The sequence below is a fragment of the Mauremys reevesii genome, linkage group 1, assembly GCF_016161935.1.
Source record: "Mauremys reevesii isolate NIE-2019 linkage group 1, ASM1616193v1, whole genome shotgun sequence".
Classification (NCBI taxonomy): domain Eukaryota; kingdom Metazoa; phylum Chordata; order Testudines; family Geoemydidae; genus Mauremys; species Mauremys reevesii.
This window is the reverse complement of record NC_052623.1, coordinates 120,946,504-120,958,810: the sequence shown is the minus strand read 5'-3', so window position 1 is coordinate 120,958,810 and position 12,307 is coordinate 120,946,504. Positions and strand designations below refer to the sequence as shown.

The window sequence follows — 12,307 nt, the reverse complement described above, 5'->3', positions numbered from 1 at the left end:
ATTTTAAGTACAAGTTTAGAAACCAAATTCAGTAACTGGTTCCTGCCAGGTGCTCAAACCCTTCACCAGCTCCCAGTGATGTCAATGAGAATTCAAGGGGTTCAGCAATGCCCTGGACTGGATTCCGTGGTGCCTTTGCTTATCATTCGAGAATGAAAGAGATGGATACAGAATTTAACATACGATCAGCCAAACTGAGTCAGACCAACAGTCCATCTAGCCCAGTATCCTGTCTTCCAACAGTGGCCAATGCCAGGTGCTTCAGAGGGAATGAACAGAACAAGTAATCACCAAGTGATCCATCCTCCATCACCCAACCCAGCTTCTGTCAAACAGAGACTAGGGACACTTCAGAGCATGGTTTTGCATCCCTGCCCATCCTGGCTAATAGCCATTGATGGACCAATCCTCCATGAATTTACCAGCATCTGGGATGGAAACTGTGAGGACCCAATTCTCAGCTGGTGTAAATTGGTGTAGGTCTATGGATTTCAATACAGATAAATCAATTAACACTATTGAGGATCTGGCCCTGATTTTTTAATTAACTGTCCCAGAATCAAAAATGAAATGGGGATCTATTTCTGCATGGGCTAGTAAGTGTGTGAAGAGGTCCTGAATTACTGTATTTCTATTACACAGATGTATAAATATCCTGTATACAAATCATGTATATATAAAAATATATTAAAGAGAAATTGATCTTCAATCTGTGCTCTGCATATGCATAGTCTTGTCTATGTCTGATGTACATTATAAACTCCTTGGGGCAAGGATTGCATCTTCTTTGCACAGAACATGGCACATGAGCGTTTAATAAATAATTATCCAGTACTGAATCTATTGTAGGCCCACTGCACATGTAAACTGCACACACAAAGGCAGTAGCCCCAGGAACAACAGTGAGGGATGACTGCCAGTAATGTAATTTTCTGTCCATTTTTCCTAAACTTGACCCCTTCCTTCCCATCCCCTCAAACCTGTCCCTGGACGCATCCTGTCTTCTCACCCTAGGCCCATTCTCCACACATAGTCAAACACAGTCTTTACTCCTCAGGCTTCGGGGGGGAGAGGCATTTCTCCCTACCATGGCAGCTCCTGGGCTGCGGGCGCAGGATAGGCACCTCTCCCCAGGCCATGGTAGCTCTGGAGCTGAGTTGGGACCAGGGGAGGGGCACCTCTTCCCCCAGCCACGGCAGGTCCAGGGCTGGGCTGGGTTAGTGCCAGGGCACCTCTCCCCTGGCTTCCGCAGGTCCAGACCGGAGCTAGGTTGGGGCTGGGGGAGGGACGCCTCCCCCAAGGCCGCAGCAGTGCCTCTCCCCACTGCAGCCCTGAGCACCTAATAGGATGCTGCATGGCTGCACTGCTTAGTGGGAATTTAACTCCAGAGCATTCTGTGGGTTGGGGTCAGGGTCCTTTGGGCCCATCCGGAATCCTTTTGCTCCAGTGCATGGCTTGTGTTCTGAGACATGGAGCCTTCTCTCCCCCAGCTCTTCTTCTGACCTTGGCCTAGGCCAACCCCTTCCTTTCTCCTGCCGAAGCTTCCTGTGCATCATTCTCCGTCTTCCCCTCTGCCCCCATGGAGTCCTTTCTTGAACCCCTGCTTTGTCATGTCTATCTTTTTGTCTTGTTAGGAGAATGGAAAATTTCCAAACACCAGCCCCACGGTAGAGGGGAGAGGAAGCTAAGTAGAGAAAACTGGTTTATCCTAGGATGCAGTTGCTCGATAACACTGTAAGGATTTTTAGGGAGCTGATCTGACCAGTATACCTCCTGCTGGAACCCCCCTTAAGCCCATCTAGCAGAGCTGGAATAAAAGAAACCATCACACGGATATGAACTCACAACAACACTATTTACTAAAGGAGAACGAAGGCGGTGGGGGGGATGGATTAAGAACATTGGAGATTTGGAATATAAGCATACACATGCACACACACACTCAATAAAGCAAAGATGTTTTTCTACCTCCTTCAGGTACTGCCGGTGGCGAGGCTACAGAATCCGGACTGGTGAGATCAGCGATGGACACCAACGGTGGATTACAGGTGTCGAAGACAGGTAAGTAACCCTATCTCAGGCCCACCCTATCCCTCGCCGTGTCGTCTACAGCTGAGTGTCAGATCTAACTAACCGGATCTAGTTGGAGAGTGTATGTCTGCTTCCCAAAATAAAATAAGTAATAAACCCAAAGATGACTACTTTGTTCGGTGAGTGACTACTGCAATGTGGAAGGTTCCACACCACAGAGAGAGAAAGCTTTTAGACACCTGAGCCCCAAAGATTCCAGTGTTCGAGTCCCTGGCCCCTTCCTTCATTTGTTTATATAGAAATCGGTTACTTAGCAACAACTGATTCCCACTCTTTTCACTTTCCCGCCTTTTGCCCAGAATAGGGGAACAAGAAACTGTCACAAAATGTAGGTTACCTTGTTCTTATCCAGAACAAGATGGCCACCTAATAAACAATGCCCTAAAAATCCAACTGGATGTGTGCCTTCCCCAAGAATTTGGCAGGGCTGTAATTAACAGCACAACTATTGTGTGATCAGAGCAGAGTCATTAAAGTTAAGTACTCCCCATTGTCCTCATTCTGGTATGCATCTGCTGCAGGTCACACCTGCAATGGTGAATTCCACATTTTCATAGGGTCTTCAGTGATGAAGCAGTTTTCATAGCAACACAGCTACATACTATTAACCAGAATTCGTAAGTTCTACAGACAGATTTCCCCCAAATCAACACACAGGTAAGGGTCACTAAGAATAGGTGTTTGACTTTGCCACTCTCTATTACAAGGCTTTTCAACAGCACGGACAATGACTCAGTGAGCAGTTTTAGGAATGAAATTTTTGTATATTCATTTTTATTTCACACTTCTTTTGCTGGGTGGTTTTGTACTACCGTTAACTCTCATAAGACTCATAAATCTATTACTCCCTTTAACTGCATCATAGTTAAGGAAACCATCCTATTCTTACTCTGACTTAATCAGGCATAAAGTAGAGTCCCACATCCTAACCCCTTGACCTTGGAAAAAGTTTGCAGCTTGATCCAAACTTGAATTTGTAGTTGCCATTAATAATTTGAATCAGAGCCTTAGTGTCACATTCCCATTTCTGCACTGCAAAACATCTAACAGCGGAAAGAAACAAAACAGTTAAAAATGCTGCTACTAGCTCTTAATCCTAGAGAGAGGTTCTTTGACCTCCATTAGAGAAGGGCCAGAACCAAACCCCAGAGTGAAACACCCACAAACTTTGGGAGGAATTTTGAATCTAAATTTGTCTAAAATTTGTGGTTAAGGTGCAGTTAAGAGGCAGAGACCCTACCTGATGTCTGGTAATCAAGTAGGGTTAACTGTGATATCAAGGCAGACCAACATAGCTGCCCATGTCATGTACTCCTTGTTTACGGTCGGTTGCAGGGCAGGTACTAGCAAGTCAGGCTTCTGTACCAGACATGGACTGTCTACCGAACTTCCTTCCCAGAGAGATACACCAGATGTGATCACAATAAGACCCTTTAAGGCAGCGTTTTTTAAAGTTTGGGTGGCGACCCAGTACTGGGTCATGGCTTGTCAGGCACTGGGTTGCTCTGGTCAGCACTGCTGACCAGGACGTTAAAAGTCCCATTGGCGGTGCTGCCCAGCTAAGGCAGGCTAGTGCCTACCTGCTCCGACACTGCGCTGCGCCCCAGAAGCAGCCAACAGAGGGTCCAGCTTCTAGACAGGGGGCCACGGGGCTCCGCGCACTGCCCCTGCCCTGAGCACCAGCTCTGCACTCCCATTGGCCGGGAATGGGAGCTGGGGGGGCAGTGCCTGTGGGTGAGGGCCACATGGAACCGCTTGTGAGCCTCTGTCTAGGAGCCAGACCTGCTGCTGACCACTTCAGGCTCAGCGTGGTCCGCAGTGCCAGGACAGGTAGGAAGCCTGCCTCTGTACCCCGGCTGCACCGCTGACCGGGAACCGCTGGAGGTAAGTTCATGCCCCAACCCTATGCCCAATCCCCTGCCCCAGCCCTGAGGTGTCCCCCCAACCTGGAGCCCCTTCCTGCACCCCAAGCTCCTAATCCCCAGCCCCACCCCAGAGCCTGCACCCCCAGCCCAGAGCCCTGACCCTCTCTTGCACCCCAACCCTCTGCCCCAGCCCTGAGCCCCTCCCACATCCCAAACCCATCATCCCCAGCTCCACTGGGTTGCAGGCATCAATAATTTTCTTCAACTGGGTCCCCAGAAAAAAAGTTTGAAAACCACTGCTTTAAGTCAATGCCCGGAATGGCTGTTGTGTGCTCAAGTAAGGTATGTTACACATATCACCACCTAGTGTCTAGACACCACAGTTTCACATTATGTTACAGTTTGGGCATAGCTTTGTGCGGCCTCTGTGCCCTGCCCTCAGTATGCAGCTTGTGCTGGCCCAGTCAGGTATGGCTCTAACAAGATGGATCGCTGCTCTCATTGCCACTGGACTGCTGTCACCATTTCCTCAAAGATCATGAGGAAAGCCTCCAGGGCATCCTCGGGGCTCATTTTCACAAGCCTCACTTGCATGACCACAGTTGCTGTGTCTACGGTCCCTGGAGGGGAAACCCTGGAAACTGTCTGAGATTGCATACGGGCCATTATGTCTCTGCTGTTGTGCCCCTACATCCTGGGCTGACTGTTGGTGCTGAGCTGCCAGGAGCTGCTGCTGCTGAGGTGAGGATGATTCTTGGTCATCCACTTCAGAAGACATTCCAGATACACATTGTCACTGTCTTATCACCCCATGTCCTTAGGACTAGGGTGTTCGACTGTTCTGGGTATGCAAGACTCCCCCTTCTTCGAGGGTGAGAAGATCTTGCTCGCATTCACCACCCAAGTTCATTCCCCAGGACACCACCTGAGCCAGGACCTTAAACTCCCACAGGCTACTGCTCAGCATCCTCCAAATGTTCTAACAGAGGAGGTATCTGAGCCTCTAGCTATTATCTTTGGAAAATCATGGGAGACAGGAGAGAGTCCAGAAGACTGGCAAAGGGCAAATATAGTGTCCATCTCTAAAAAGGGAAATAAAAACAACCCAGGAAACTACAGACCAGTTAGTTTAACTTCTGTGCCAGGGAAGATAATGGAGCAAGTAATTAAGGAAATCATCTGCAAACACTTGGAAGGTGGTAAGGTGATAGGGAATAGCCAGCATGGATTTGTAAAGAACAAATCATGTCAAACAAATCTGATAACTTTCTTTGATAGGCCAATGAGTCTTGTGGATAAGGGAGAAGCAGTGGATGTGGTATACCTAGACCTTAGTAAGGCATTTGATATGGTCTCGCATGATATTCTTATCAATAAACTAGGCAAATACAACTTAGACGGGGTTACTATAAGGTGGGTGCATAACTGGCTGGATAACCGTACTCGGAGAGTCGTTATTAATGGTTCCCAATCCTGCTGGAAAGGTATAACAAGTGGGGTTCCGCAGGGGTCTGTTTTGGGACTGGCTCTGTTCAATATCTTCATCAATTCATTCTTCCACTCTACTCTGCGCTGGTCAGGCCTTAACTGGAGTATTGTGTCCAGTTCTGGGCACCACATTTCAAGAAAGATGTGGAGAAATTGGAGAGGGTCCAGAGAAGAGCAACAAGAATGTTTAAAGGTCTTGAGAACATGACCTATGAAGGAAGGCTGAAAGAATTGGATTTGTTTAGTTTGGAAAAGATTAGACTGAGAGGGGACATGATAGCAGTTTTCAGGTATCTAAAAGAGTGTCATAAGGAGGAGGGAGAAGACTTGTTCATCTTAGCCTCTAAGGATAGAACAAGAAGCAATGGGCTTAAACTACAGCAAGGGAGGTTTAGGTTGGACATTGGGAAAAAGTTCCTAACCGTCAGGGTGGTTAAACACTGGAATAAACTGCCTAGGGAGGTTGTGGAATCTCCATCTCTGGAGATATTTAAGAGTAGGTTAGATAAATGTCTATCAGGGATGATCTAGAAAGTATTTGGTCCTGCCATGAGGACAGGGGACTGGACTCGATGACCTCTTGAGGTCCCTTCCAGCCCTAGAATCTATGAATCTACCACTCCAGTCCAGATGTAAGCAGCTCAGCTCTCCAGTGGAGCCCAGACACCCCACTTCTTTCAGATGGTCAGCAAATAGCCCACCTGTGGCACAATTTCTTTGTGTTTAAGGCCCTCGTCCTTCAGAGAAGCTTCTGTTAAGTTGCGGCTACAACCAATCTCGCAGGCTAATAGGAGGCAAAAGTCCTATGAAAGGTAGGTCAGCATTGAGTACTCACGCCCTCCCTTCAGGGAGGGACCATTAGGCAACAGTCATACAAGGAGCACTTGCTTTCAGCCAACCCTCTCTCCAGGACCTGGACACTGGAGGTCAACCAATACTCCAAGGTCCTTCTCCTCCTCTGTTACTTTCAACTGATGCCTCTCCAGCTTATAACAATAGTTCTTGTTATTAATCCCTAAATGGATCTTGAAACCTACCGACCGCTATGTTAACACCACCCTATACTGAAAACCTACCGACCGCTATGCCTACCTTCATGCCTCCAGCTTCCATCCCGGGCACACCACAAGATCCATTGTCTACAGCTAAGCACTGAGGTACAACCGTATCTGCTCTAACCCCGCAGACAGAGACCAACACCTAGAAAATCTCCACCAAGCATTCTCAAGACTACAGTACCAAACAGATCAACAGAGCCAGATGTGTACCCAGAAGCCTCCTACTGCAAGACAAACCCAAGAAAGAAACCAACAGGACTCCACTGGCCATCACATACAGTCTCCAACTCAAACCCCTCCAACGCATCATCAGGGATCTACAACCCATCCTGGACAATGATCCCACACTTTCACAGGCCTTGGGTGGCAGGCCAGTCCTCGCCCACAGACAACCTGCCAACCTGAAGCATATTCTCATCAACAACTGCACACCGCACCATAGTAACTCTAGCTCAGGAACCAACCCATGCAACAAACCTCGATGCCAACTCTGCCCACATATCTACACCAGCAACACCATCACAGGACCTAACCAGATCAGCCACACCATCACCGGTTCATTCACCTGCACGTCCACCAATGTAATATATGCCATCATATGCCAGCAATGCCCCTCTGCTATGTACATCGGCCAAACTGGACAGTCTCTAAGGAAAAGGATAAATGGACACAAATCAGACATTAGGAATGGCAATATACAAAAACCTGTAGGAGAACACTTCAACCTCCCTGGCCACACAATAGCAGATTTTAAGGTGGCCATCCTACAGCAAAAAAACTTTAGGACCAGACTTCAAAGAGAAACTGCTGAGCTCCAGTTCATCTGCAAATTTAACACCATCAGCTTAGGACTAAACAAAGACTGTGAATGGCTTGCCAATTACAGAACCAGTTTCTCCTCCCTTGGTTTTCACACCTCAGCTGCTGGAACAGGGCCTTATCCTCCCTGATTGATCTAACCTCGTTATCTCTAGCTTGCTTCTTGCTTGCTTATATATACACACCTGCCCCTGGAAATTTCCACTGCTTGCATCCGAAGAAGTGTGTATTCACCCACGAAAGCTCATGCTGCAAAACGTCTGTTAGTCTATAAGGTGCCACAGGATTCTTTGCTGCTTCTACAGAACCAGACTAACACGGCTACCCCTCTGATACTTCTCAAAGAAGGAGATCAGGTTGGTTTGGCACGATCTACCTTTTGTAAAACCATGTTGTATTTTGTCCCAATTACCATTGACCTCAATGTCCTTGACTACTTTTTCCTTCAAAATTTTTTCCATGACCTTGCATACTACAGATGTCAAACTGATAGGCCTGTAGTTGCCTGGATCATTTTTCTTTCCTTTCTTAAAGATAGGAACTATGTTAGCAATTCTCCAGTCATACGGTACAACCCCTAAGTTTACAGATTCATTAAAAATTCTTGCTAGGGGGCTTGCAATTTCATGTGCCAGTTCCTTTAATATTCTTGGATGAAGATAATCTGGGCCCTCTGATTTCATCCCATTAAGCTGTTTGAGTTTGGCTTCTACCTCAGATGTGGTAATATCTACCTCCATATCCTCATTCCTATTTGTCATCCTACCATTATTCCTAAGCTCCTCATTAGCCTCATTAAAGACTGAGGCAAAGTATTTGTTTAGATATTGGGCCATGCCTAGATTATCCTTAACCTCCACTCTATCCTCAGTGTTTAGCGGTACCACTTCTTTCTTTGTTTTCTTCTTATTTATATGGCTATAGAACCTTTTACTATTGGTTTTAATTTCCTTTGCAAGGTCCAACTCTACATGCATTGAGTGTACTTGTATCAGCTATGAGGCACCAATACCCTGCTTCATCGACAATAAACCTGGCCAGGTGCCTTCATACCTTAATGGAACTTGTGGTCATTGGGCGGTTTGCTCAAGGTCTGCTGTGCCAGCTGTCTGCGCAGAGCTGGGACGACACACAGAGAGAATACACACACACAGCCAAATATCTGACAACATCAATATAAATGTTAACTGGTATATCATAAATTATAAATATTGACTGTATTAAGTAGTAAATATTGCCTGTGAGATATAGCAGAGACCTGCGATGAGATGAAATGCCAGAAAGTCACAGACTAACAGCAGTATTTAACAAACTCGATATTACGTTTGTTTATCCTCAGGCAATATTTTACCCAGCACAAGAAAACAGTCACAAGTTTTTATTAGACAGCATGATTTTTAAATGTGAGTGTTGTAAATCTTATTTAGAGAGATCTCCAAAATGAGATTTCTATGCTGCTCTGGAGCATTCCTGTTTTTAAAAGCACAGAGTATCTAAGCCAGATGATAACTTGGATTTATAATTGGTCACACGGTTCTAATTCAGCCACTCAGAAGCCAGGAGAAATACAACTATGCATTAAATATGTATTTGTCATCTTTAGCCTGCCATTTGGATATCTAAAACAAGATTTTAACAAGCTACTGTGGGACAAATCCTGGGAATGGAGCAAAGCTCAAGTAATAATAATTATACCTGGCTCTTATCCAACACTTTTCATTAGATCTCAGAAAGCTTTACAAATGAGGTCAGCAACATTATCGTCATTTTACAGCTGGGGAAACTGAGGCACAGAGCAGTGACATGAAAGGGATTTTCTCTGCCTGAAAACATTATGGGGATGAGGGAAGTATCCTCAGCACCAACTGGGCAGAGCCGTAACCATCATTTAAAATATAAGGGGGAAGCAGGAAACATAACCCAGTGCTCATCTCATGTGGGGTCTTGGCCCAGTGGATCTGCCACTGGCCAGCTAACCGTCTTCCCATCCACAGTCAGCTGCAGAGACCCACCATGTAGCTCTCCTCTGTGGCATAAATAAGATTTGAAGTCCCCCTGCATATTTGACACTTAGCATTTAAAAATGCTTTTGATACTCCCATGTACCCCAGGATATGTCCCTGTGATAAGTGTATTGGTTAGTACATGGCCTAGCATTACTAACATATCTTACACTTGTATTTGTATATCAGAAGTAACAATAAGAATAATAGAATATAGGGTTAGAAGGGACCACAGAGGGTCATCTAGTCTAACCCGCTGCCAAGATACAGGATTGGTTGTTTCTACACCATCCAAGACAGATGGCCAACCAGCCTCCTTTTGAAAACCTCCAGCGAAGGAGATTCCAAAACCTCCCAAAGCAGTTTGTTCCATGGTCCCGCTCTTCTTACAGTTAGGAAGTTTTTCCTGAGACTGAATCTAAATCTGCTATGCTGTAGTTTGAACCCATTGCCTCTTCTCCTGCCCTCTATGGCAAGAGAGAATAACTTTTCTCCATCCTTTTTATGACAGCCTTTCAAGTATTTGAAGACAGTTATCATGTCCCCCCTCAATCTCATCTTTTCCAAACTAAATCCAGTTCCTTCGGCCTTTGCTGTATGGCTTGCATTCCATCCCTTTGATCATCTTTGTCACTCGCCTCTGGATCCTTTCCAGTTTCTTCACATCCTTTCTATACATTGGACACAGTACTCCAGTGGAGGTCTAACAAGCACTGAGTAGAGCAGTACTATCACCTCATATGACTTGTATGCTATGCCTCTGTTAATGCAAAAAAAGCAAATGCAATTTTAGGTTGCAACAGCAAATTGCATTGCTGACTCATGTTAGGTGGTGATCAACCACAACTCCCAGATCCTTGTCGGCAGTGCCACCACCAAGCCAGTTTTCCCTCTTTCAGTATTTGTGCATTTGGCTTTTCTTCCTAAGTGCAGCACCTTGAATTTGTCTTTGTTAAATTTCATTTTATTGTCTCTCCCACTTCTTCAATTTATCAAGATTCCCCTGAATTTTAGCTCTATTCTCCAAAGTGTTAGCAACCCCTCCCCCATCTGCAAATTTGTCATCTGCAAATTTGCTCTCTATTCCTACATCCAGGTCAGTAATAAAGATGTTGAACAACACCGGATCCAGAATTGATCCCTGTGGAATCCCACTTGAGACCTCCCTCCAATCCGACATCATTCTAATTAATAGTTACTCTTTGTTTACGGTTGTTTAACCAGTTATGTATCCACCTAATCGTAGTTCCACCAAGCCTGCATTTCTCCAGCTTACTTATCGGAATGTCATGTGGGACTGTGTCAAAAGCCTTGCTGAAGTCCAGGTACACTATGTCCACTGAATTCCCCCTATCCATCAAACCAGTTACCCTGTCAAGAAGGAAATCAAGCTGGTTTGGCATGATTTGTTCTTGGTAAATCAATGCTGGCTGCTAGCGATTACCCCTTCATAAGGTCAGGAAGGAAGAATGGGACCCAAAACCACAGACATTTAGGAATCCCTAAATGTCTATATCTATATGGACCATCTGGTGCAGGGATTTGGGCAAACTACGGCCCAGGGGCTGCATCCGGCCCTTCAGATGGTTTAATCCAGGCTTCAAGCTCCTGCCTGGGAGCGGGGTTGGGGGCTTGCTCCGTGCAGCTCCCAGAAGCAGCGGCACATCCCCTCTCCAGCTCCTATGTGTAGTGCCTACCAGGGGCTCCGCTCGCTGCTCCCGCCCCAAGCGCCTCTCCCGTAGCTCTCAGTGGCCAGCCAACAGGGCCAATGGGAGCTGCAGGGGTGGAGCTGCCTGGCTGTGCCTCCGCATAGGAGCCAAAGGGGGGAACATGCTGTTGCTTCTGGGTGCTGCTTGAGGTAAGCACTGCCCAAAACCTGCAGCCCGACCCCCTCCTGTGCCCCAACCCCTTGCCCCAGCCCTGATCCCCCTCCTGCCCTCCGAACCCCAGTCCTACCCTCCTGCACCCCAGAGCCCACACCCCCCACCAGAGCCCTCACCCTCTCCCACACCCCGATGCCCAATTTCATGAGCATTCATGGCCCACCATACAATTTCCATACCCAGATGTTACACTGGGGCCAAAACGTTTGCCCACCCCGATCTAGTGTGTGATTGGACACAGCTATATTAAATAACCTTATGAGAGGTAGCAATTCCCTTCCATTTGAGGGTAACTAATCCCACCACAAGTAATGATTGCAGTATCTTCTATCTGTGCCCCTTAATTTAATTGTCAGAGATTAAAGCCTGCCATAAAGCTGGGCATCAATTTCTGTTGTCAGACTTCAAAGAGAGCTCCTGAAATCTCCTGCCAGAATCTATGATCATCTCTGTGGTTTTTTATTTCAACAGGAGAAGGAAAAAGAACTTGAAGAGAAGCAGCATTGGAGTTTGGGCTGGTACCTAAAGCCCAGATTTAGGCATGACTGTGATCCAATGCACTCCCACTCAGCTGCTGCCTAACCCTGCAGGCACCTAAACTTACCCAACACCTATTTTTTTTGCTGTAAAAGTCCCCTAGGCACCTGTGTTGGTGCCTCTGAGCATGCATGCTACTCTCTCCAGCAGCTAAAGCACTCATCCAGGATGTAGGAGACCCCTCTCCCCTTTCCATTCTATCCCCTCCCACACACCTGGCTAGGAGATGAGATGAGCACAGACAGGTGAGTTCCCTGGGCCATCAGACAGTCTGTGGTAGATTTCTCTCACTCTCTGTTGGTGAAGCCATTCTACTTTAATTAAATACTTATTGGGCCACAGGAAGAGTGAGACTGACTCTATAGTCCACTGGTTAGGCATACACCTGAGTGGTGAGAGATCCCTGATCTACTCCCTTCTCCTTATGCAGAAGGGGGAGTTGAACCATGGTCTCTCACATTATAGCTGAGTGCTCCAACTTCTGTGATAAACAAGGGAAGCTTGTACCAGCAGGCAAGCTGTGTCTTACAGTAACCACTTCACCCACTAAACTGCCTGACTCC

The 12,307-nt window shown here is 46.6% G+C and overlaps 1 protein-coding gene across 1 annotated transcript in view; it reads left to right on the top strand.

Annotated features, from left to right (window-relative positions):
* The window catches only part of NPAS2 (neuronal PAS domain protein 2), a 234,864-nt gene that overhangs the window by 28,836 nt on the left and 193,721 nt on the right, over positions 1-12,307 (top strand). Inside the window, exon 3 of the mRNA XM_039519941.1 lies at positions 1,978-2,061. The gene's annotated coding sequence lies outside the window, so the exon portion shown is untranslated. The remainder of the gene's footprint in view (positions 1-1,977; positions 2,062-12,307) is intronic.